We start from the raw sequence: 5405 nt of genomic DNA, 5'->3' as shown, positions 1-5405 counted from the left end.
TCCACCATGCGCATTTGAAAAGCCGAAATAGTGCATAAAACTGGAAATCCTTGGCATCAGTAGAGAAACTAATAATAAAAATTAAGATACAATTTTTTTTTGACAGTTTTGAAACAACATAAGCACAGAAAATGATATGATTATACAACCTTTTCAGCAAACAAGGTTCAATGCTCAAACAGAAGGTTTTGAAAAGGGCGTGGAATTTTAGAAGTGTATTTTAATTTGATATGTAATGAATATAACATCCTTAATTATTTAAGTACAACTTTAGCAAATAATCAGATCTAGTCTGTCAATTGTCAATTTATACTGCTAGTTATCTTGCTCAACAATAGCTTGAAATATGGTCTTTCATATGTCAGACATTTGTTTGGACCACTTTTAATATGAAAAATAATAACTAGAAGAGAGGATATAAACATCATATGCATGATATCTAATGTAAAATACATTTGAATTAATTTAAATACAATTTCAGCACACTTAAAATCAAAATATTGTATCATAATTTGTATGGTAACAGTTGTAACCTTCAAAATCTATGTATCTTTCCTATTCATCATTTAAGCCCATCTTCTTATCTACTCTAGATATAACGTCTGCTTGTACAATTTGCTGAAATTGGATGTCCAATATATACCTTTTCACACGATCTATAACTTCTCTTTGGACTTCAACTCCATTTTTGAACATAGCCTCAAGCCTAGCTTGTTCACGTTGTAGTCTCACCATCTGTAAATTCAGTTTAACAATATTTTCTTGCAATTTGAGAAATTGAAACTTGATGTCTTCACATTCAGCTTGATCAATTGTTGATGGGCATGAACACATCTTATTCTCCCTACATCATCAATTTTCTTTTACAATATCATTAGTCATTTGCATTGCAAAATTATATTTATTTATTCAAAACATGATTTAAAAAATTAATTTACCTCTTTCCATGTACTTGTCTCTTTGAAGATACACTTGATGATTCAATGATCTCAGGCTCCATACAGTTACTCTTCTTCCTGGGGGGTCTTCCTCTAGCTCGTTTTGGTTGGTCTAATTTTTCTTGCTTGATTTCTATATTTTCCTTCTCTGCTCATACAAAATTATAAAGAACACAATTTCACATACCTATAAAATATATATTCTGAGATAATCTAACTACCATATTACTAGATATACTTTTTAAACTTATCATTTGTTTAAAAATTTTTTTAACTTCAATTAAAAGATAGTAACAAGCTTGTCTTTGAAAAAATGATATGGAATTAATACCCTTCTGATTCAAGAGTACTTTCTTGTTATCACTCAAACTACTAAGTAAATAGTATACTACTATTTTTGATTTTAAAAAAACAAAAAACTTGACTCAGAAATGAATGTAAATCTTTTTATGAATGTATCCTTCAAATAAAAATGTAGGCAAACTTACTTGTGGCAGATGCTTGACGGTTTCTTGTCAATCTCCTCATTTCTACCCTTCCATAAGAAAAACAAAACTCTCTAAATAAAAAAGGGAAAACTAGAGTCTAAAGAGAGATTGATGGAAAAAATCTAATGAAACAGAGCATGCATTTGCAGTGAAAAGTCATATTTAAGCTTACACAATGACTAAAGTAGAATAATGACAGCAGACTCATATTAATGAATGGCTTCACCATTTTAATGTGAAAATATTGGGTGTAGAATGATTAAATGTGGTGCAAGTGAGAAGAGTGAGTGGATTGAAAATAAGAGATTTAAGATATGTGGCTTTTTATTGAAGATTTTCAAAGCTTTCCACATAAATAAGGGATTTATGATCAAGTGCTTTTGTTATGAAAGGGGAGAAACAGATTTAAGAGTATTTTTTATCAAGTTATGAATCAGAACAGGGGATTGAAGATTAGTGTTATTGATTGAAGAAAGAAACCAGAACAATAGACTTAAGACTAGTGTGGCATATGTCAAGAATATGCAGTAAACAAAACAAAAGAAAGACACATAATGTAAAATGAAGATGAACAAAACCATGAAATGAAACATCTCATACCTGGGCAAATGGAGAACAGCAGAATGGAAGAGGAATATACCTATGAAACCTCTGACTCTCACTTTTCTCAGTTTTCTTGACTGAATGGAATAGCTTCTTTTGATAACACATTCAACGGTTTTCAAGAAAGAGAGTGAAATGTAATGATATTTTAGGGCAGAAAGAGGCGGCGAATGCAGGGCTATAAAGATGATAGGCTTTTCAGTTTAGTAGTAACTACACAAAATGATTTGATTTATGATCATCCATCATCTATTGCTCTGAAAAAACTTGCATGAGGTAGGTATAAATAGAAACATATGTTACGATACAAAGTCCAATGCATTGCCAGTTTTGTTTTGGCTCAGGTACTTTTGTTGATTGCGTTTGATTGTGTTTCTCATTTGTCATTTTCAGATTTCTTTATCACGACTCCGAAAAGAAATATCAGTAGCTACTATGATAATTCAAATTGTAAACGTTGATAAGAAAATATTTAGGACATGCATATCATATATGTCAGAACTGGTTTGGAGAGTCAAATCGCTATGAAGAGGTGTTGTGTTTAAGTGGTCAAAATTATTTCTCCCGCTTTTATTTTTCTAAATTGTTGCTTCTGCGTGGAGAAATTGAAGAGTGCATTTTTTATTTTACTTCAAGTAGATTTCTATTTATAATTATAAAATATTTCATAAATTGTTATTATTATAACATTTTTATAAAATTTTACTTTTGAGACTTGTTATATATATTTCTTAACAATGATATATTTTAGATAATATTTTTTATTTCAAATGAATAATATAATTTTTGTATATTAATTTGTTTTTAAAATTAATATATTGAAAATAATGATGTAAATATGGTAGAAATACTCATATAATAATATAAAAGACATTGAATAGATAAGTTAAACTAATTTTTTTTTCATTTAAAAATTCAGTCTAATTATCTTTTAAAATATTATAGAATTTTAATAAAACTATTGATAAAATGATAGAATTTTAAAAAGTTTACCAGGCGCATTTAGTCAATTTTGGATTGGGGTTTTATTGTTTTTTGGATTGGGGTTTTCTGGTTATTCCTCCAACGACTGTAATGGAGGACATTGATTATTGGACCAAGCATGCTTTGATATGCAAATTTCTTGGAATCCGGATTTTCCTATTCGCTCTTGAGGCATGGATCCGCCGCTCATGGCAGGTGGAAGGCGATATGGAGATTATGTTGGCGGGGAATAGTTATTTTTTTGTTGTATTCTCTTGCATGTCTGATCGGGATCGTGTTTTTGAAGGAGGCCCTTATTTCTACAACCATGTGGGGTTATTTGTCAAACCTTGGCATTCAGGTTTTAATTCTGCTGAGGATCTCCCTTCAATAGTGCCAGTTTGGGTTCGCTTGCCTCGTCTTCCCTTGAAATTTTGGTGTGAAGACATCCTTCGACAAATTGCTGCTTTGTTGGGGAAGCCGACTGCGATCGCACATCAATCCCTCGATAAAAAGGTTATTTCTTATGCTAGAATTTGTGTTGAAATTAATTTGAATAACCCATTACCAGATTCTTTGAAAATTTGTATGGGGGATTTTTCTTGGGTGCAGCAGTTAGATTATGAATCTCTCCCTTTCCGTTGTCGGATTTGTCATGAGTATGGTCATTTACTGCGTTAGTGCCCCCGTAACTCAAGTTTCAAAGGAGTGGATGGTTCTACAGCTGGCAATACTGGTGGTTTGGCAGATACTACAGGGAAAGGACAATCTCAAATGGCTAATACTACCAAGGGGATGAATCCACAAGATGCTACAGGTAAGGGTAAGGCTCAAATGCAGGATAACGATGGATTTACCCCTGTTCGCCCTCGTGCTAAGGGCCGTGGTCAAAAGAGGCCTTTGAAAGAAAGATTATCTGATTCAGGTTTTAACCGCTTTGAGGTGCTGGATAGTATGGTTCTAGAGGAGGGTATTCCTCCTCCTCTCTTTTGATCCAGTTTGCCCAGATGAGAGATCTATTCCTAATGATGCTTGTGGGACATCCCAAGTTGTAGTATATCACAACTGTGAGGTCCCTGTAGCTCCTGTGACAGAGGCTCTGGTGACTCCTGCAGTGTTGGAGGATAATGATGTTGTTTTAGCTGACTTGGTTAAGGATGTGCTACCATCAGGTAAGGGCAAGGGTTCTCCTCTCCCCTTGGGGTTGATGTTTCGACCCTTTAAGCAGGTTTCTTCTACTCCTCCTCTAAGGACTGGGCGCAAAACAGACCAAGAGAAGATTAAACTCACAGGAGATATATTGATTGAGTCTGGTTTAGTGAAACCTTTGGATTCTCATTTTCCCAATTCTACCCAATGATGATTATTCTCTCATGGAATGTAAGGGGGTTGAATAGCATCCCTAGACAAAAGGCTATTCATAACTTGGTGGTTGATCATAGCCCTGATGTTTTTTGTATCCAAGAGACTAAGCTCTTTGTGGAGTCTATGGTCCAACATGCCTCTAGTATTTGCTCTCGTGGCCAATGCCAGTGTGTTGGGGCAACAGGCAGTGCGGGTGGTTTAGCTATATTTTGGGATCCTAAAAAAATTTCTCCTCTTGGCTGGATGTCTTCTCGCTCAGCTCTCTCTATGGTAGCTTCTGCTCTAGACTCAGGAGAGGTAATCATGGTTACTAATGTGTATGCACCTATTGATCTTGTGGGAAAGGAGGAACTTTGGGCACATATTCAATATGTTAGAAATTGTCATCCTTATCATCCTTGGGTGTTAGCAGGGGACTTCAATTCAGTTTTAAGTCTAGAGGAGAAGCATGGTGGTTTGGCTAGATTGGGGCCTTCTTCTACTCTTCTTCGGCAACATATATCTCTTTTGCATCTCTCTGATGTTAAGCCTTCTAATGGTCTCTATACCTGGAATAATCGCAGGACTGGTGTTGCTGCTATCTCAGAACGTCTGGATAGATTTCTTGTTTCTTGCTTCTGGGTTAGTGGCACCCTTACTATCTCTTCAGAAATCCTTGATTGGAGGGGTTCAGATCATTGGCCAATCAAATTTTCTACTATAGGGGCTTATGTTCCGAAGCATCCTCCTTTTAAGTTCCAGTTGATGTGGCTTCGGGACTCCTCTTTTCATGATTGTGTTTTCTGTTGGTGGAAAGATGGTGCTCCTGCATATGGTACTGCAATGTTCTCATTTCCTAAAAGGCTTCAATATGTTAAAAGGAAGCTCAAGATATGGAATAGGAAATGCTTTGGGAACCTTCACTTTATGAAGAGGCTTGCTCAAGAAGATCTTGATGTCATCACAAGGGAGATTAGAGATCGAGGTTTCTCAGAGGATCTTGGCAAGGCTGAATCCCTTGCTTCTAGAGCTCTAGAAGAATGGGAACTTCGAGAGGAAATTTTTTGGA

General features: G+C 35.1%; 1 long non-coding RNA gene across 2 annotated transcripts; it reads right to left on the bottom strand.

Moving 5' to 3' along the window:
• Nucleotides 1-940: 940 nt before the first annotated feature.
• LOC149532730 (uncharacterized) lies at nucleotides 941-2150 on the bottom strand. Of its 2 annotated transcripts, none has more exons than XR_016358193.1 (3): nucleotides 2027-2150; nucleotides 1427-1468; nucleotides 941-1086 (listed from the first exon to the last, which is right to left on the bottom strand). It is a non-coding gene; the product is annotated as an uncharacterized LOC149532730 (long non-coding RNA). The 2 variants fall into 2 exon arrangements; XR_016358192.1 differs by having other exon boundaries at nucleotides 1427-1473; nucleotides 2027-2144.
• Nucleotides 2151-5405: the final 3255 nt, after the last annotated feature.

Source organism: Cupressus sempervirens, chromosome 10 (assembly GCF_028749045.1).
Source record: "Cupressus sempervirens isolate cs-2001-9-10 chromosome 10, ASM2874904v1, whole genome shotgun sequence".
NCBI lineage: Eukaryota > Viridiplantae > Streptophyta > Pinopsida > Cupressales > Cupressaceae > Cupressus > Cupressus sempervirens.
This window is presented reverse-complemented; position numbering and strand designations above follow the sequence as displayed.